Here is a 21,977-nt window from a genome sequence, read left to right as displayed (position 1 = left end):
ATCCGGGACTCTATCAACAAGCACTTGGTGGCCTACATCTCTGAACTGGACACCTCCAAGGAAATATACAATAGACTGGTGAGTTTATTTAAAGTTAATGATGCAAATCAAGTTTTGTGTCTTAGAAATAAGCTGAGGTAAATCAAGAAGAGTAAGGATGAAAGTATGCAAGCATACTTCTTAAGAATCACCGAGATCAAGAACGATCTCCTATCTATTGGGGAAACTATTACTAACAGAGAAATGGCACTCACAACTCTCGGAGGATTACCATCTGAATGGTATGTGTTCAGGAATACTCTTCTGAACTATAATGTAATTCCTGGTTTCGAGGGATTAATGGCTAGATGCATTCAAGAATAAACAAGGGGAGAAGTGCAAGAAATGCCCATGCCTAAAGGTCCTCCTGCTGCCTTTTCTTCTCATGCAAAGAGAAGAAAGGACTCACACTGGGACGATGATCAAAATCCCTCTGATGGCAAATCAAAGGAATGAAAAATTCAACAGCAAAGGTAAGAGGAGAGCTGGAGATCAAGGAAGAGGACAACCATTCAAGAAGGCTAGAAAGTCCAGGATGTATTAAATGCACCTGACCTCAAAAGGAACCTAGTGTCCATCTTGGCAATGGAAGACAGAGGCTACAAGGTAACCTTCAGCAATGGCAAGGTATGTATGCCTTTACTCTTGGGCTTAGTGTTGATTCATTATATCAGGTCGATGGAAGTCCGCTAGGTGTCATGTCTTGTGACACAACTCTTTAGTCCGAACTTTGGCATTAGAGGTTTTCCCACCTTCATTACAAAGCTCTACCCGATGTAAGACATATGGTAACAGGGATGCCCCAATTCCAAGTAGAGAAAAAAGGTGTATGTCCGGGATGTGCCAATGGTAATGGTGGGCCTTATGATCATACATAGGAAAAGACTCGCCGGTGAGGCGGGGAAACCCGAAAAAACAAGGTCCCGGAGGGGCTTGCGCTTCCTAGTGCAAGGAGGGAGCTAAACAACCCCGACCCCAAGCAAGTATTCCGGTCGAACCAACAATGAAGCCCAATCACGCTTGCTTCATTCAAGCAAGATTTTTTCATCCATCTGAACTTAAGGTCCGGAGGTCTTGCGCTTCCGAGGGCAAGGAACTCTCATTTTCGTTCGTGGGGGTCGGGAATGGTTATTTGGTTGGAAAGAGTGAGTTTCATTTCATAGGAAAAGCAAGCCCCAAATCGGATCGTTCCGATCCACTATCTTTCTTTGAGGTAGTTCGCAGTGCTCATTATATCTCAACCGGGGAAGCCAACTTATGTTTATGGAAAGCTCAAAAGGGGACCATTCCCCTCAAGCCAAAGCAAGACCTTCGATATATTACAATTGGTTTACTCAGGCATACCTGAGGTTGGAATTAAGAGGGAGACTACTACACCACATACTCCTGAGCAGAATGTTGTGGTGGGAAGGAAGAACCACACGATGATGGAAGCTGTCCGGGCCATGCTACATGATCAAAGACTTCCAAAGTTTCTATGGGCTGAAATTACAATCACCGCCGTATATGTACAAAATCAATGCCCTCATCAAGAATTCGGTTCCAAGACTCCTGAAGAAAAGTTCACCGGTAAGAAACCTGATGTTTCTCATTTTAGAATTTTTGGAAGCCCTGTATATTTTCATGTGCCAAAAGAGAAAAGAAATAAATTGGGTGCATTTGAAAAGAAGGGAATTTTCATGGGCTATGGTGAAAATACTAAAGGCTATAGAATCTATGTAGCTGGTCAATCGGAAGTCGTAATTAGTCATGATGTCACCTATGATGAAGATATGGCTCTCAGCAAGGTGGACAATCTGCTGACTTTGAGTAGCTCTCAAGAAGCCGACACCAGGGAACCGAAAGAAAAGGATGATGAATCAATGCCTGATGTAGAAGAACCCATGGATCCGATTGATCCTCATCCACATGAGCCTTCCTCTTCTAGGAAGAGGCCTTCATGGCTTAGGGGGATACTTGATGATGTTGAAGGACATGCTGCACCTTGAGGAACCTTCCATCAAAGTAAGAAACTTAACAGGTATCAAGGATACCTGACCATCATGAGCACAATCATATAAAATGAATCTTCATCATTCTCAGATGCCGTCAAGCATCAAGTATGGAAGGATGATATGACCGAAGAATATGAGTCTATCATAAAGAATGATGTCTGGGAAGTAGTTCCCAAACCCCAGGACAAGACAATTGTCACTTCTAAATGGCTTTACAAGATAAAGCATGTAGCAAATGAAAGTACGGAAAAGTATAAGGCTCGTTTTGTTGCTCGTGGTTTCTCCCAGAAGGAAGGTATAGACTATGATGTGATATTTGCACCTATTGCCAGATATACGATACAAGGGTGGAACCTACATCAGATGGATGTTAAGACTGCGTTCTTGCACGGCTCGATCAAAGAAGAGGTCTACATGGAGCAACCCGAAGGATTTGAGATTTATGATCGAAAATCTCATGTATGCAGGTTGAAGAAAGCTCTCTATGGGCTGAAGCAAGCACCCCGAGCATGGTATGAGAGGATCGATAGCTACTTGATGAAGCTGGGATTCACTAGGAGTGAAGCCGATCCTAACCTTTACTTTAAGGTTGAAGATGACAAGCCTCTCATACTGGTGTTGTATGTGGATGACCTCTTTCTAACAGGTGCAAACCCTCTCATTCACAAATGTAAGAGGGAGATGGCTTCTGAATTTGAAATGAAGGACCAAGGACTTGAAGTGTGGCAGAAGCCAAGGGAAATTTTCCTATCTCAAGGAAAATATGTGGTAAATATATTGGAAATATTCGGTATGATGGACTGCAAGCCTGTGACTACCTCGAGGATCTTAACTTTTAGAAGTTATATGGTAGTGATGTCGGACCAGACTTGGGAAATGCCTCTGAGTTTCAAAAACTCATTCGCATTGATGTTCTTGGTGAACCTCCGTCCGAACATATGTTTTGCAGTTAGCATTGTGAGCTCATATTTGGTTGAGCCTCACTGGACTGATGCCAGGAATCTTCTGAGATGTCTTCAGGACACAATCTCTCATAGATTAAGATACACTGCCGGAGATGTGAGACTACTTGGATATACTGATGTTGATTGGGCAGGCAGTGTGGTGGACCATAAGAGCACTTCTGGGTACTGTTTCACCTTGGGATCTGCTTCGATATCCTGGATGAGCAGGAAGCAAAAGTCGGTGGCTTTGAGCACTGCCAAAGCAGGATATATTGTTGTTAGCATAACCTCGTGTGAGGTAGTCTGGTTGCGAAAGCTCTTCAGTGAGCTGTTTGGATTTACATTGGATACCACTGTGATTCTCTGTAACAACCAGAGGTGGGATTCGATTATTGAGGAATCCCATATTCGTCAATTGCTCCAGCAGATAGACATCATCTGGGATATGGTAAGTCGATGAGCAAGATGATGTACAGGTTGATACACCTTGTCAAAGTCACGAGGAAAGATCTAATCTGTGATTTTCCCAAACGACTTGGAGTCGGCAAGAAACCCTTGTACAAGGGTCGTGCATGTTGCATACATTGAGCTCTGGGAGCTCTGAGGGCTTGCGGTTCCTACTGGAGCAACATATGACCACAGGGTGACTCACCCTCCCCTGGTGGTGCACACTGGAACAAGATGATTCGCTCTCTTGTGGGACAAGATGATTCGCTCTCTTGTGGAACAGGATGATTCGCTCTCCTGTGTAGCAGGATGATTAGTTCTCCTGTGATGCCTGGATTGATGTGTTCTCCATGGCAGCCTGGATTGATGTGTTCTCCATGGCAATTGTAGCAGGATTTACGTGTTCTCCTGTGAGGCCTGGATGATGTGTTCTCCATGGCAATTGTAGCAGGATTGATGTGTTCTCCTGTGAGGCCTGGATTGATGTGTTCTCCATGGCAATTGTAGTAGGATTGATGTGTTCTCCTGTGAGGACAGGATTGATTAGTTCTCTTGTCGAGGCATCCTACCCATGCAGTCTGGGACTCATGGGAAGTACCTCTCATCTGATCAATGAGCAGGGAAATGAAGTTAGGGACCATAGTAGTACCGATGGACACATTGTTGTAACTACCGTACTCCCTACGCTAGGATGACCTCCATTGATCTGGGATCAATGATACTGGTCTGGGACCAGTGGTAGGAATTGTACCATACTATGACGCTGACTTCGGGTCGGTTGAGACTGGTCTGGGATCAGTGGTACATACTCTGAGACTGACTTTGAGTCAGTGGAGGATGATATTGGTCTGGGACCATTGGAGTTGTACTCACTATGACGCTGACTTTGGGTTGGTTGAGACTGGTCTGGGACCAGTGGTACATACTCTGAGACTGACTTTGAGTCAGTATGATACATCCTCGATCATTTCTTCTTCTTCATAATTCGGACAAAAGCAGAGTAGAACAGAACAATGCAAGAGCAGAGCATAATAGAACAAAACAATACAGATCAGTGCAGGGCAGATCAAGACAAAGCAGAACAGGCAAAATAGAGTAGAGCAGGGCAAGGGTCAGGCTGTACAAGGCAGTGCATTTGATGGATGAATAGTAACGACCGATAGACAGATTGCAGATGAAGTTCTCCATGGTTGAGAGGGAGTGTTAAAATTGACAACCAAGGAAAAACTTCATGTGGGTCATCTTATTCATGGCTAATAATATTTTTATTAGATTCCTCTCGTCGAGAGGTGTAGGATTGATATAAAGATTATCCAATTCCGATAAGTATTCATGGAGATATGAATTTATTTTGATTATGGAATTATTATCAAGCCGACCTACAACTCATGTAGGCTCAGAAGCCCAACAGTCGCATCTATTCACCCACCAAAGTTGTGTATAAATATAAGAGGACTTTTCCTCATTTGGACTCACTCATCTCATCACATCTCTCTCTCTCTAGTGCGCAGATATGAGTCTCTTCTCTACTGCGCTGAAATAGGTCTCTCTCTCTCACACATTTGAAGCCGGAAACTGCTGAATTTGAAGCTGCAACTGCAGAAGTAAAGATTGACTTGCGTGGCCTAGAAGATCTCCTCTTTGGAACTGCGTTGTAGGTTCATCTGAACCTCCTTTGAAAGCCGCAACTTTTGGTGGTGGAATGAAGTCAATCCGACGAACGGTTTGCAAGATATCGACTGCCCTAGTTTGAAGCCGGAAACTGCTGAATTTGAAGCTGCAACTGCAGAAGTAAAGATTGACTTGCGTGGCCTAGAATATCTACTCTTTGGAACTGCGCTGTACGTTCATCTGAACCTCCTTTGAAAGCCGAAACTTTTGGTGGTGGAATGAAGTCAATCCGACGAACGATTTGCAATATATTGACTGCCCTAGTTTGAAGCCGGAAACTGCTGAAACTGAAGCTGCAACTGCAGAAGTAAAGATTGACTTGCGTGGCCTAGAAGATCTCCTCATCTGAACTACGCTGTAGGTTCATCTGAACCTCCTCTGGAAGCCGAAACTTTTGGTGGTGGAATGAAGTCAATCCGACTGTCGGTTTGAGAGATATGGTCTGCCCTAGTTTGGTAATGAAGCCGCTAATGCTGATGCTACTGATCTAGGGTTTGCTACTGCTGATATGAATAAGATTTATTGTACTATTTCTCTCTGCTGAATTATTGAAGATAAAAGAAGATTTGATCAAAGGGTTTCCCCACACATTGTGGGGTTTGTCCCTGGCTAGTCGCCACATCTTGTGTCTCTTGTCTGGATTGTTTTATGTCGATCGTTTAATGTTCTATCTGCACTTTACTTTATGTACATGTGATTGCTAATCGGTGGAATTTAATAAGAAAAAGAAGTAAACTGTTATAAGCATATAACATACCATAACTTAACAAGTGTTCCATCTTAGGTAGGGGGTAGTTATCTTTTTTAGAGCATTTGTTTCAGATTTTTGAAGTCAACACAAACCCTGATTTCTCCATTTTTATTTCTTACTACCACAAGGTTAGCTATCCACTTTGAATACCTTAAGGGAACTATGATTTTAGCATCCAACGTCTTCTTTATTTCTTTCTCAATCAAAGGAAATAAGAGAGGGCTGATAGGTCTTAATTTATGCTTAAAAGGGATGGTGTTCTTTTCCAGTGGAATCTTACGCTGAATGATGTTTGTGTCATAGGTTTTAAGATCACTATATTCCTAGGCAAAAATATTAGTGAATTGCTTCATGAGGGTGCAATACTCGGAATTCTGGGCAGAAGACAAATGAGTGGATAGATTTATGTATTTCGGATGGGCTGGGCTCCCTATATTATGTTTACGAACAACAAACTCATTTTCTTTTTTGGTAGGCTTATAAGGCACATCGTTATGATCGAAAAACTTCTCTAGAGGCACCAATCCTTTTGGTATATGGTTACTAGGTAGCTGGACAATGCTTCCTCGGCCAATCTCATCCTTTAGCTTGGACTGGCCGCATTCTTCCATGGTTTCATTTTCTTGGTCGATGTGCATTTTAGAAAATTCCTCAACGACTTGTAAAAACCTATTAATTTCACAATTGTCTTCAAAAACTTTCCATTATTTGACATTGTCGAGAAGAGATGGTCTATATTTCACCTGAACTTCATACATCAATTTAGGAGGCAAAGGAGGAATAAACGTGCTAGAAGACACAGCAAGGGAATTGGCAAGTTGGTTCTTCATTCTCGGGATGTAAGAAATGCTGAAAATATTAAAAGAGTCCTTGAGCTTCCATACCTCATCTTTGTATGCTTTCAGCCTTGGATGATTTTCTTGGAAATTTTTATTGACCTGCTGAATGATGAGGTCTACGTCTCCAAACACTTTTAGACCTTTGATGCCCATTTCTTTAGTAGCGTTTAAGCCCAATTTCAAGGCTTCTTGCTCTGCTATATTATTTGTGACATGAGAAGTTAATTTGAAAGATAAATGAATGTATTCCTATGTGGGGGACACAATGACTACACCTGCCCTTGCAACTTCCTTAGAGCAAGCTCCATCAAAGAACATGTCCCAAATTTGTGGGCCTCCTTCCTTTGTGATCTGGAGAACTGGTTTCTTAAGCTGCGTGGAGGCCAACTGAGATTCTTCAATCTAAAGAATACAAGCTCCAAAATCAGTGTCGACAGCATAGATGGGATGATTAGTGGGATTCCTTTGATCACTGATGATATAAGCCAACTGAGCTTCTCTATATAGTCTCCTACTCTCACCTCCAAAAACTAGGATAGTAGCATAGGACAAATCATTTCGTAATGATCCACATAATCTCTTGATCCAACCTCTGGAAAGTAACATGCCAAACTTGGGGGGTACATCTGCTACCACAATAACCATCATCATGCTCTTCATGGCCAGCTGAGACAAAGTGATGGCTAGGTCCTTGATTAATCCCAAGCATTTCACTTTTCTAGAGTCAAAAGAAAACAGGTCATGATAAGGCTTGGTAATGTTAAGACCCAACTCATCCATGACAACCTTGGGCATTAGACTATGGCTGGCTCTAGTGTCCAGAAGGCAGTTGTGAAGGATTTTATCATGAATAGTCAGAGAGACATAGAATGATGGGGAGCTTTCCTCATAATTTTCAATCATTGGGCTGAGAGCAACTCCTGGTTTGTCATCTTGCAGATTTACATAGTGGGTGGAGGCTTGGATGGCATTAGGCTCAAGGGCCTCGAGGATAGGTTTCTTGAAGGACTCATTCTTCACTAGTTTAATCAAAGGTATAGGTATTCTTAGCTTCTGAATTTCTTATTGAAAACTGAAAGGGGAAGGAGACTTGTCAAGGCCTCTTACCTCATGAGCTAGAGCTTTGAGGATGATGGGATCAATTGCCGATCGCCTCTGCTTATTAGCTCGTTGTACTGTAGGGACAACAGTTCTTTGAACAGGAGTTTCCTTAGCATTATTAACATTTGACCTTTGATTATATCTATGTTGGTCTTCAGTTTGTAGAACAGCTTCACCATCCCATTCTTGGTGTCGGGTAGTAGAAGCCCCGCATAATAGTTATGGGGCACAAAGCTTGAAATTTTGCGTATAGAAAGGATAAAGGCTTCGTGGAACATGTGGAGCATGAAATGTAAAAGGTCGAGTCAAAGGGTTGTCCGCCCAAGAAATAATATGGAATAATAGGGAGTAAGTCAGTCCGCGGACCATAGGAAGGTATAAATAGAGCGAGGCTCTATGGGTAGAAGGTAGTTTTTGGTATGAAATCTTGTATCCGATATGTAATGGATTTTTGAGAAGGAAAGTCTAACATCATTTGTAAGTTCGAGTCGAGGGTATTGGGTAGTGGATAGAGGCTCTGTAGCTGTGTGCGCAGAGGCCTGGAAGAGTCCGCAGTTGTGTGCACGGACCCCTGCAACTGAGTGCACAGGTCGGATCTAGATGTATTGGTGATAAAGTGGAAATAAAGATAAGTTGATTATGAAACATTGTGTCAATCTGAGCTGTTGCAGATCTGGTTAAGTTATGATTGGTATTGCTATTGATTCTTTATGCACATGCTATTTTCTGGATTAATGTAAATTTGTATCTTTGTTAAATATGCACTCTGGTTATGTTGATTAAATATTTGCTTAAAGACCCTTTTAAGTAGATCAGATATATAACAAATCATTCAATGATTAGTATTAAGAAGTAGCCCTGTTTTGGGTCTACGCGGAAGAAGAGCAGCACGAGGCTACAGGACGGTGCGTGAGCCCTCCAGACCACATCAAGACATCCCAAGGGTGCAGAAACTTGGTTCTAGCACCCTCCCCTGCTACCTCAGGTGAGACCTCAGACCAAGCTCCGCGGGCTATTGCCGAAAGGGCCGGTAGCTACGGGATTTGTTTGGCTAAATAATTCTTTTGAACCTAGGTCAGGCCCATATAAGCCAACAAATGGTTCCGTTGTCGAGACCGAGATCTACCTAACGGGTGTCTGATGTTGGAACACTAACAGTGTAAACTTTGAAACGGGAACTATAAACTCAAAACGGGAACTCTGGCCAAAAAACCCCGAAAAAACATCAAAAACAGTGCTAAAAACGAAAAGTGTTGATGCTGGAATAACACCTTTTTTTTTCCAAGCTAAATTTTCAACATGTTTTAAAAATGACGGTGAAAACCAATTTTTGGTGCAAACAGTGTCCAAAAAACGCCCTCAAAATGAAGTGTTGATGTTCGAATAACATTTTTTTTCTCAATGGTAAATTTTGTACAAAAAACACCCTCAAAACGAAAAGTGTTGATGCTGAGATAACAATTTTTTTTTCAAGGGTGAAATTTCAACATTTCAAAATAATAGCATAAAATATTTTATCATGACCCCGAAAAACATTAGAATTTCAAAAAATAAAAATTAAAATTAAAATTAAAATTAAAATTAAAACAATGAAAAAACACAAAACAAAAAAATAAAAAATAAAAATAACAAAACATAAATAAAAATATATACTAAAAACAAAACATAAAATAAAAAACACAAAACAAAAAAAATCAAACATCAAAAATAAAATCAATCATAAAAATATAAAATGTAAAAAAAAAAAAAAACAACAAAACAAAATTAACCTATAAAAAATAAGAATTAAAAAACTAGAAAAAAATTACAAATTATAAACAAATAAATAGTAAAAAAAACATATCTAAAAAAAATTGGGGAAAAAAACAAATATGTAAACCATAAAAAAAATTGGGAAAAAAAGAAAAAACACATTTAAAAAACTATAAAATTAAATAGGTAACAATAGAAAAATTAAAAAAAAACATTAACAAAAAACTAAAAAAAAATCAAATTAAAAACAAACTAGATTTAAAAAATAAAAAATAAAAAATTAACCAAATATAAAAAATAAAAATTAGCGAAATTAAGATTAAAATGATGATTACTTAAAAAATAAATGTAAAAATACATATATATGAGACAAAATATAAATAAAAAATATTAACAAAAAAAAAAATTGTTTAATCATAAAAGAATTTGGAAAAAAAATATAAAAAAATAAAAAATTTATATATATAAATTTAAATAGTAAAAATATAAAGATTAAAAAAATCATTAACAAAAACTAGCCCCAAAAAAAAAAAAAAACTAGTAAAACTAATATTAAAAACATGTAGAAAAAAATAAAAAGACAAAAATAAGCTCAAATTATTAAAAAAAAAAACTAAAAAAATATCGAAATTTTAAAAATATAGGTATTTTTCAATAAAAAAAAATTAAAGAACATTTTCAACTTACAAAAAAAAGTCTTTTTGATTTAAGAATAAATAAATAAATAAATTTTTTTATTAAATTTTCATTATTTATTTAAAAACAAAAAAAAAAAATTAAAGATAATTTTTTTTTTTAAATGTAATTTTTTTTTTTTTTAATTTGAAAGAAAAAATTCATTAAACCGTAGCAATAAAAATTATTAAATTTTAATTTATTAAAAAAAATTAATAAAAACAAAATTAATAAAAAAAAAATTATTAAAATATTTTAATCAAAATTAAATTTTAGTTTTTTTTATAACTTTTGTTTCAAAACAATATGTTATTTATTTCAAAATATAAATCATAAAAAAAAAAAAAAAAAAATTTAAAACAAATTTTAATTTTTTAATTTAAAATTTAAAAAATTAATAATTTTTTTTTAAATTAATATATTAAAAAAATTAATTATAATTATGTGTTGTATAAAAAAATTAAAAAATATTATTAAAGTTTTTTTATTTTTTATTTATTAAAACAAAATTTTTAAAACATATTAAAATTTTTTAATTAATATTAACGTTTTATTTAAAAAAAAAAAAAAAAAAAACGACCGCCCACCCCGCCCCCCGCCCCACTCCGCCCCCTCCACCCACCCCTCCCTCCCCCCGCCCCCTCCCCGGCCTCCCCCACCCGCGCAGGGCCACCCCTGGGCCGCCCCGCCCCGCCCGACGGGCGGTGGGGCGATTCTGGGAATCGACCTGCCGCCCCGTCGGGCGGGGCGAGGCGGCCCGGGGGTGGCCCTGTGCGGGTGGGGGAGGCCGGGGAGGGGGCGGGAGGAGGGAGGGGTGGGCGGGGGGGGGGTCCGAGGAGGGGGCGGGGGAGGGCGGAGTGGGCGGTCATTTTTTTTTATTATTTTTTAAATAAAACGTTAATATTAATTAAAAAATTTTAATATGTTTTAAAATTTTTGTTTTAATAAATAAAAAATAAAAAAACTTTAATAATATTTTTTTATTTTTTTATACAACACATAATTATAATTATTTTTCTTAATATATTAATTTAAAAAAAAATTATTAATTTTTTAAATTTTAAATTAAAAAATGAAAATTGGTTTTAATTTTTTTTTTTTTTTTTTATGATTTATATTTTGACATAAATAACATATTGTTTAAAAAAACATTATAATTTTTTTTTAATTAAAAAAAGATGGTTTAAAAAAAATGTAAATTTAATTTATTTTTTTTTTAAACATAAAATGTAGGTTTAATTTTTTTTATTTTTTTTGAAAATATAAAATGTAGTTTTAATAATTTGAATTTTTAAATTAAAAAATAATAATAATAAAAATTGTTTAATTTTTTTTTTTTTTTTTTTTAATAAAAGACAAGATTGTTTAAAAAAAAAAAAATTATTTATTTAGTTTTAAATAAAATAGGTATATTTAATAAAAGATAATTGTATTTTTGTTTTTTTTAATAAAAAATAACCGTTTTTTTTTAATAAAAAATAACCATTTTTTTGGTTTATTTTTTTATAATTTAATTTTATTTTTGTTTTTTTAATATTAATTTTACTAGTTTTTTTTATTTTTTTCGTTAATTTTCTACTTTTTTTTTTTTAAACTAGTTTGTTTTTATTTTTATTTTTTTTCCTAGTTTTTTCTAATGTTTTTTTTAATTTCTCTATTTCTATATATATATATATATATATATATATATATATATTTTTTTTTTTTTAATTTTGTTTCTTTTTTCCAAATTCTTTATGGTTTGTGAGATTTTATTTTTTTTACATCTTTTGTTTTTTTTTAAATATTAATTTCACTAGTTTTTTAAAAAAATTTCGTTATTTTTCTATTTTTTTCTTTAAACTAGTTTGTTTCTATTTTTTTTTCCTAGTTTTTGTTAATATATATATATTTTATTTCTCAATATTTACTTACTTAATTATATATAGATATATATATATATATATATATATATATATATATATATATATATATATATATATATAATTGCTTTTTTTTTCCAAATTCTTTTATGGTTTATGATATAAATTTTTTTTAACATTTTTTATTTTTTGTTTGCCTTTTTTATATATATTTTTACATTTGCTTTTTAGAGACAATTATTTCATGTGGATTGAAAATTTAATTAATGATGTATAAATATGTAGAATATCGAAAATGTAAAATATCGACCTTCTTCTTTAAATATGCAAATCAATAAAATCCCAACTACAAAATTAAAAATAAAAAAAATAAAAACTAGAAAATATGAAGAAGAAGATCACTTCCAAAATTATTAAATTTACGAAATAATTATTTACATTTCATACATTAGAAAATTTAAAGTCAAAAAATAGGTCTTTTAAAAAAAGGGTTACGAAATAATTATTTACATTTCACACACTAGAAAATTTAAAGTCAAAAAATAGGTCTTTTGAAAAAAGGGTGTGATGTAGAATACTCACTTTTTAAAATCAGCATGAAAATCACTACCATTCTAAAACTTAATGCACATGAAAAAAATTAAAGTTCCAAAAACCATGTTCTAAAAAAAACATGTGTATTCTGCATCACCACTTTTGAAAATCGGGTCATTTTTTTCTATCTCTACGAAACGGGTAACAGTATCAGTTCCCGTTTCAAAGTTTACATTGTTCACTAGAACGCTACAAAGAAAGAGCTTGAAGAGTGGTTGGATCTGAAGCTCCACGAGTTCGCGGTTCAGGAAATCAGAAATCCGCAGATATCAGAGGAAGATTGGTTGGACCGCTATATATACACAGATATCCATGAGGTCTTCTTAGCGACATTTTTGGTAGAGCTTTATGAGTGGATCGTGAGGTTAGCTGATAGCATGGGAATGTGCAGATTAGATCAGCCTATTGTGTAGACTCCAGAACTGGTGCACAGGCTAGAAGCTTTCAAAGATAAAATCGCACGTGCAGTAGATCACTGTCTGGATAGGGTAATAGGAGGGTTTATCACTGAGTTTGCAATAGATACAACTGTGAGCTATAATGAAGCGGAAAGATGATTTCTCCAAGGACCATGGGGTAAGTATATCAAATCATTGAACACTTGGATTAAGATGCTATTGTGTGAAAAATAGATTATCTGCGTTATTTGATGTCTGGAGTAACGCGGAGCGAAAGAGGGTACCGCGGAATGGGAGGGGTAAAGAACAGTCCTCTGATTTCTATTTCACGGGAAAGCGAGGAGGAGCTCACGAGGTTCTCACCGCAAAGTGCAGTTCGGTTGATCAAGGAGTGCTTCTCACTAATACCACCTCTATCCACACCACCACCCGCTTCACCTACATCAAATCCGTCAACACCAACACCGACCCCACCTCCAACCCCACCAACACCAAAAGTCGAGATGGAAAGTGCAGTTTAGCTACCAATATTTAAGGGTGTAGGAAATCAGGAACCGAGCCAGTTCTGGTTTGTGATAAAGTCTGTATGGGACACTCAAGGCATCACAGATGATAATATCAAGAAGGCTACTTTAGTTAGCGTGCCACGGGACCACACATTGACCTGGTACATTAAATACTCAAGTGATAATCGAAATGAGAGAATAACAGTAATCCAGGAGGTGCTAAACAAGGAATTTTGGTGACCAAAGTCAGAAGCACAGTCGATTATTGGGTTCAAGGAAATCACAATTTTGCCTGGTGAAACCCTGTGGGATTTGGATCAGATATTGAAAAGCACCATCCGCGAGGCACGCATGACACTAACGGATGCGCAACACTGTGCTTGGTTTATGGCATCATTAAAACCAAATCTAAGGACGACTTTGTCACAACAGAAGATCTCAACCCAAGCTGAAGCGTTGGAGACAGCAATGCGGTTGCAGGAAACCCCAATACAGGATCCAAGGTTGGGAGTACAACAAATCCAAGTGCAAAAACAAAACCTATGTCTAGAAATGCAAAGTTTGAAACAAGGGCAAGCGCCTTGGATGGAAGTATGGGAAGAAGTGTAGTGTATCAAATGTAAGGGCCAGGGCCACGATAAGGACCACTATTCGATCTTTGCGAACTATGTGGCAGGAGGGGGCTCAATACTATTGCAACCAGAGGTACAGGCTGGGCCAAGCACGGTGCCCATGCTCTAGTGCACTATCTGTTAGGTAAGCGAAAAGCATGCCACAGACAACTGTCATCTGTTGCCGAACCTAAGACAGCGCCCCCCCCCCCCCCCCCCCCCTCAACAATTATTTTGTAACTTTTGCAGGATGGTGGGCCACAATGAAAGGAATTGCCGCAGTTACGAGATGCTTATGGATCGAACACCAGCTTATAGGATGCAGATGGAGGCGCGTGGGCAGGATCAGGCCACACCACTCGTGCGAGGAGAATACCAAGGATGTGGACGGGGCCGCGAGGGAATGGGACCTGAACGAGGACGAGGACAATTAATTTGTTATAATCATGGAGGAACAAGGCATTACGCGCGTGATTACACGAACTCGACAAAGTCTTGTTGCCCTTACTGTTACCAATTTAACCACGAAGCAGTTGACTGCCCCACGCTAATTGCTCAGATGCAGGAAAAGGGGGTGCTTCCGGCGAACCCTAGTCAAAACGTCCAAATGATGAAGGCTGAACCCTGCGTGGAAGATCCGAATATAAATATGATGCTCAGAAGTGGTGCCTCTACAGGAGAATATAAGGGGAAGCAGCCAAAGACGGATACATGGGTCCATAAGGCCCCTCCAAAACAACCAGAATTTGACTTGGAGTGTGCGAAGCAAACTTTTATGGAAGCCAAGAAGAACTTCGTAGAAGCTTCTACTTCGGACAGTAAGGATCACTTCAGGCCAGAGGAGGATACTTCTATGCTAACCACCTTCTTGGAAACCTGCATGAAGTTACTCAGGGATGCTAAAGTGGTAAAGGGACTGCAAGAATTGATAACTCAATGCGCGGGAGCGGACGAACCGCGAATGGTTCGGAAGTTAGGCAAACATGCTTTGCGCACTAGGCGGGAAATGCGATTGATTGTCCAAATTGGAGACTATGAGATGGACCAGGTCGTTTTGGACTTGGGGTCCGACGCGAATGTCCTACCAAAATAAACTTGGGAGTGCATGGGCAGGCCCACACTACAATGGTCCCTGATCCAGTTACGGATGGCTAACCAACAAAAGATCCTGCCCATGGGAAGACTGCACGGGGTTACAGTAGACATTGATGGCGCTAGCACACAAACCGATTTTGAGGTCATAGAAATTGTGGATGATAGTAACCCATATCTTGCATTGCTAGGGATAGATTGGGAAACAGATATGAATGGAGTCATCAACCTCAAGAAACGAAAAATGATATTCGAAAAGAAATCTCTCTACGTAGTGGTTCCGTTGGATCCAGCTGAAGGGGCGTGCTATACTGAGCCAGTGCGCGACGAAGACAGTGATGGTGAATTGGACTGTATCTACCAGATTACAACGCAAGATCAGGATAGGGTAAATCCAACAGTGAATGGTAGACTCTCATGGGACCGTGATAGTTCTTGCACGTCGAACTAAAATGAAGAGGTTGAACGATGGCAGAACCGATTGCATGAAGTAACCACACTAAATTGTAACAGGATGGTAACCATAGGGGCAAAGGAGTAGCCAGCTGATTAGCATGATTCGAAGAAGGGGGAACAAACCCGCTGGAAGTATCCGCGGAGGCACCACGCGCAACCATGGCTTCAAGAAAGGGTGCAGTTCCGAAGACGTGAAGGAAATTGCACGGATGTCGGAGGCAGGCGTGTACATGGATGGGAGAGTGAAACGAGGTAAGCATTCCTCGCCAACATAGGCTACAGGTGTATGAGGTGTAGACATCCAACCAAATTAGAATTAGTAGCCCAAAGCCACCACAACAAACCAGTTCACCAGCAGCCAACGCCAAGGTCAGTAGGGAATCAGGGAAGTTATGGATACCATAAGTTTGTTGGGCCTATAATAGATGAAAGAAGGGAGCCCAGAAAAGAAAGGGTAGCCACTGGCCTTGCAACATCAATAAACTAGGGGTATGGCCAAGGAAGCGAAGTGTGCTAAGAAGGGATGGATCCAACAGAGTAGCACAAGAACATGTTGTGACCCCTGCTATCATGGTTGTGCCCGCACTTACAGAAGAACACATCCCCCATAATTACGCCTACCGACAGACTAGCTACCCAGATGCTCGAGAGGTGCTCGCAGCCCGGGCTAGTAGGGAAGTTGAGAAATCGCACCAAAGGTGTGAACACCTGACTAGCAGTAGAAACTATAGTCTCAGCACCCCAAGGAGTTGAAAGAAGGCGTGGGACTATAAACAAGTCTCCGGAAAGTCGGCGCGGCAAGAGGATTCTTTTAAGGCAGTCCACAAGATCGCAGCTACACCCCAAGGATTTCACTACCGCGGGGAAAATTCGAAAGATGACCGTTAGCAACAGTAGTCCTGACAAGAAAGTCAGGTTACGTCAAAGAGGAGCAAGTGGCAGGACATTAAGATGAGATTTCCGGACTAGATACGCAAAGATCTACCGACTAGACGTGACTAATAAACTGGAAAAGGAGGGAAGGGATTTTTTCAAATCTCATAATCTGTGGACAACACTGGAATATTGGTGCTCTGAACCAACGAAGAGCAGTGAGTACTCAGCTACCAGGCATCCCATGAGTACCATGGACAGAACCTGAGCACGGTTTGCAGAGGAAATGCAACTAAATCAGGAAGGGCCTAAGGACATGACTCAAGTTCCTAAAGTTCCAAAGTCTCCATGCACATCACAACCTAGGAAGACCAAGCAAACAATGGGAACAATCTAGACCTCACCAAGATTCAACAAACGATCGGCAATTGACAAAGGCAAAGCAGTCACCACCGAACCTACTGAGGATGATGACAATCTACAAGCCCTGATTGATCAGATCGACGCACAGGCTAAGGAAGAAGATGTTGTGTTCAAACTTCCATCACTACCCTTATATATCTCTCTGTGGACTGGGACGACCAAGATCCCAAAGGATGTGGACATTGCAAAGACTATGCTCCAGAGCCCGCTTCTTCCGGATGACATAAGGTTCGAAGGGTTACCGATGGGGTACGTTCCAAGCATCAAGTTCGAAGATTGGGACCTTGTAGATAGCGACAAGTTCCCCAAATTAGCCAAAGATAAGTTATTGCCGCAGAAGTGGTTACTAGGTGTGAAGAAGGTGGGACTACTGAATCTTAGGTGGATACCTCACTATCACCGCACGACCCTCACCATATTTGTGATCCGACAACTGCTTTGTCTCATACATGATGGATATCTCTGGTTGGAGGAGCTGATCCCAATCACAGCCAACTTAATCCACCAAATTACGCACCTGCCACTTAAAGGGAACAACCCCATAGACATAGCAGGAACAAGTAGTGAGGGAGGCCTCGCCGAAACAATGAAGGCGAAATACCACCTGGAAAAAGGAAAGCAGGGTTATGTCATAACAAGCATTAGTGACCATATGGTATGAGTTGCCACTCAGCTCATAGCTGGTAAACTCATGAGGAAGTGTCACATAGATGAGGTGCCAGCTCCTGTCGTTGCGTTGGTAGGGTAGTGCGCCAAAGGGGTTCAATTCAATTGGGCACAGTTTTTATGCGACGAATTTCTGACCAATTTTCAAGAAGCACAAGACAAAGGTAAGACATTTCATTATGCATGGTTGTTGTTATCAATCCTTCTGGTCACAGGTGAACTACCGCAGGAAATCCAGTTTCCCAACATTGAAGATAGCCTACCCAGAGCAGTGTGGTATATTTCACTCTGGGCTACAAAGGACGCCGCAAGGTTTTCTGCAATCCAGGCCTTTTGGACCTCCATGGAAGGGAATATACGAACATGGATTGCTCGGTGACTACGGGTGTCTCCCACGATCTACAATAATTTCCAAAGCACGGCCAAGTTCAAAGCGGACATGCATCACTTGTACATCCAAGCGCGAAAGGATCTAAAGCGATCATGGAACACACTTTCGTTCATTGCAACAAATGATTCCATTTACGTGGTATTAGCAGCATGGCCTCTCGAATGGCGCGCCATAGACAAGGTCGTTCTCGACAAGATGGCAGCCCAACAGCAGAAGAAGGAATGCTAGCAACGACTCACTTAACTAGCAGAAAATACACGTCAGGAACAACAGGCCGCTTCGTAGCAGGAGGCTACCAAGAGCCCGACAGCAGAAGAGAACCAAGCAGATCAAGAAATGGACTTGGAACAAGACCCACAATAAGAAATGGAGACACAGGACCACCTCAAGCGGTCGCGCAGTAAGGAATCACCAGCCGCAAGAAAAAAAGTCCAAAACAGCGAAGGTTCTGGAAAAAGAATTCATTGACAACGGCCAGCCAGCAAGCAATGTTCCCACCAGTGCGTTGACCGAACTCATCACCAAGAAGACAACTCTATTGGGGGAGATCCGAGTGTAGTTGCAGGCATTACAGGTGCGACCCCAGGGCAGGGTCATCCTACAACCAGCAGAAGATACAGCCGCTGCTAAGTAGATGGTACGAATGCCCACACCAAACACTCTCCCTTTTCCAGCAGGCGTTGTCCTAGCCGAAGCCACAGGCGAAGAACATAGTTGGGGATTAAATCTGGTTGCTTTTTCCAGGGAAATACTATACCAACTGCAAGAGGGGGTCACAAATGAGCTTCGCACCAGGGAAGGTCGCGCCTTCAACACCTTGACAGAGTAAAAGGTAAGGTTAGAATAGGTCACTCTCCAGCATGATGACTTGGCCGCATGCTACCAGGCAGTAGAGCAAGCTGTGATGGAGGCGTGTACTGCGGTACTAGAGCTAGCCATCCTTGAAGACCTCCCAACAGCTACCAAGATTCAGCACATGGCAGTCGGATTTCGTACAGCCCAAGAGGAGGCCGCAAGAGCCCAGGGGGAACTAACGTTACAAATTGCAGAGCTCCACCTCAAGGCACGGCCACCCACACCCCTGGCAGAATGAGAATGGCGCCACGGCAAAATTCAAGTCGGATTAGAAACAATGAGGAGCGCTATCTACGAATGCTCGGGACTACTGGATCAGTCTCTCATTATGCTCACATCCCTCAGAGAGGATCCAACCATACAGCAAGTGGAAACCAAGGCACGCGAGTTACAATAGGCCTATGACACCACTCGAGGGGCTGCACAAACGGTTGCTACTACACAGCAGTTGGCCAAAATAAAGGAGGCCCAGACTCTCAAGGCCCAAGTTGACGCAGTGCAGAAACAGGAGGCAGTACTTAAAGAATGCATCTAGCCCTGGCTCAATGAAGACGTTAGCGTCTCTACAATGACTGAAGGCAAGTTAGCACATATGTAGGTAGTGTATGATACTGAGCAAGCAACTGCACGTGCTAGGGATGCATCAGCGGCTCACTTGGAACAGGTACAGAGCCTTGCAGCAGAATTTTTTGAAGGGACACACGATGTCCAGAAGTTGTTGACCGACCTTTGTGCAAAGATTCCTGCACTAGCTTAGTGACTCGGGACGAGTCACGATGATTGTGTTGGGGGACTGTTGGGTAGCAGAAGCCCCGCATAACGGTTATGGGGCACAAAGCCTGAAATTTTGGGTAGAGAGAGGATAAAGGCTTCATGGAACGCGCAAAGTGCGAAATGTAAAAGGTTGAGTCAAAAGGGTTGTCTGCCCAAGAAATAATATAGAATAATAGGGAGTAAGTTAGTCTGCGGACCATAGGAAGGTATAAATAAAGCGAGGCTCTATGGGTAGAAGGCAGTTTTTGGTATGAAATCTTGTATCTGATATGTAATGGGTTTTTGAGAAGGAAAGTTTGAAATCGTTTGTAAGTCCGAGTCGAGGGTATTGGGTAGTGGATAGAGGCTCTACAGCTGTGTGCGCAGAGGCTTGGAAGAGTCCGCAACTGTGTGCACGGACCCCTGCAGTTGAGTGCACAGGATGGATTTGGATGTATTGGTGATAAAGTGGAAATAAAGATAAGTTGATTATGAAACATTGTGTCAATCTGAGCTATTGCAGATCTGTTTAAGTTATGATTGGTATTGTTATTTATTCTTTATGTGCATGTTATGTTATGGATTAATGTAAATTTGTATCTCTGTTAAATACACACACCGGTTATCTTGATTAAATATTTGCTTAAAGACCCTTTTAAGTAGATCAGATATGTAATAAATCATTCAGTGATTAGTATTGAGAAGTAGACCTGTTTCGGGTCTATGTGGAGAAGAGCAGCGCGAGGCTGCAAGATGGTGTGTGAGCCTTACAGACCACATCAAGACATCCCAAGGGTGCGGAAACCTAGTTCCAGCACCCTCCCCTGCTACCTCGGGTGAGACCTCAGTCCATGCTCCACGGGCTATTGCTAAAAGGGCCAGTAGCTGCGGGATTTGTTTGGCTAAATAATTCTTCCGAACCTGGGTCAGGCCCATATAAGCCAAAACTTGGTTAATCTGATCATTGAATAATGACTTTTCATAGGCAGCTGAGGTTAAAAAGGAGGCACTGCCTTTGTCTTCAAGATAATGGATCTCATCATGTTCTTCAAACTGCTCTTCCTCCATGACTGCGTTCTAAAAAGGGGTCTTTACCCTTTGGTCTTCATTGGCATCTTTGCTTCTTTGCAGAATTTGCAACTGCTCATTTGCTCTTCTATATGGATTTGGATTTCTGGGAGCAAAGGTATTAGGAACTCTTCCTTTCCCAGAGTGCTGCTCAACTTTTAATTTGGATATTTCAGAGGCTAATGACTCTATCATCTTAGTCATTTTATCTATCTTGGGATCTGAAGATGATGAAGACTTGCCCCTCTATCTCCTTCTATCAACATTTCCCTTGAGCTTCTTTGCAGCCATGATGTTTGATTCTACTTCCAAGGCTACATCCTGCATATCAGCCAAAGTAGCACATCACCTCTCCCTCAACAGTAGGTAGAAGTCAGAATCAAAAGCACTAGCATAGGTGAGTTTAGCAGAGGTAGTTGTGGGTTTTACTTCCGCTAGTATTTTGTTGTACATACGGTTAAATATCTCATTAAAATCAGACAAAAACTCACCATTTTCCCTCTTTAAGTTCCCAAACTTAGTGTGGTAGTAGAGGAGATCCTTCTTATCCCCCCAATGCTTTAGGAATGCATCATCTAAAGCCTCAATATTTGCTATAGATCTTGGGGTCAATTATCTGAACCATTTTCTAGCCTCTCCATCTAGGATTTGGACAAAGACTCTCATCCACACATCATCTTCACTAATGTCTAGGTTATTAGCATAGCTATAGAATGACTCAAGATGTTCTTTAGTTGTAACACCTTGAGTCCCAGTGAACTTAGGCCTATATTTCTAATATTCTCCAGTAGGCATGGCATTCAAAGGATTGGTCAATACTAGCGGTCCATACCTAGCAGCTATGATTCTTTCCATTTTGGTGGGTGCTTGTGGTCCTACCATAGCCGTAGTGGGTATAAAGGTACTGGAAATCGAAATAATAGAGGGCTGAGGAGTGACTGCTAAGACTAAAGGAGTACGATGGATAGGAGGTGAGGTTTCCTTTGGGTTTACAACAAAAGGAGAACCTAAAGAATAAGGAGCTTTATGAATCTCTGAGAGTTTTTCTTCACTGCTAGTATTGGATGCTATACTCTCAACATGTATTTTTTCTATTGCAGGATTTTCTTGAAGAGATATGGAATATTGTTTAGGTTTACCTAAACCTGATGCTCCTTTCTGCAATGCCTTTCTTTCTTTGATGTTTTTTTAGGGTCAGGTACTGGGTCAGCTTGTG

Source organism: Pinus tabuliformis, chromosome 7 (assembly GCF_031772625.1).
Source record: "Pinus tabuliformis cultivar Carrire ecotype Pingquan chromosome 7, CPIR1, whole genome shotgun sequence".
Taxonomy (NCBI): domain Eukaryota; kingdom Viridiplantae; phylum Streptophyta; class Pinopsida; order Pinales; family Pinaceae; genus Pinus; species Pinus tabuliformis.
This window is presented reverse-complemented; position numbering follows the sequence as displayed.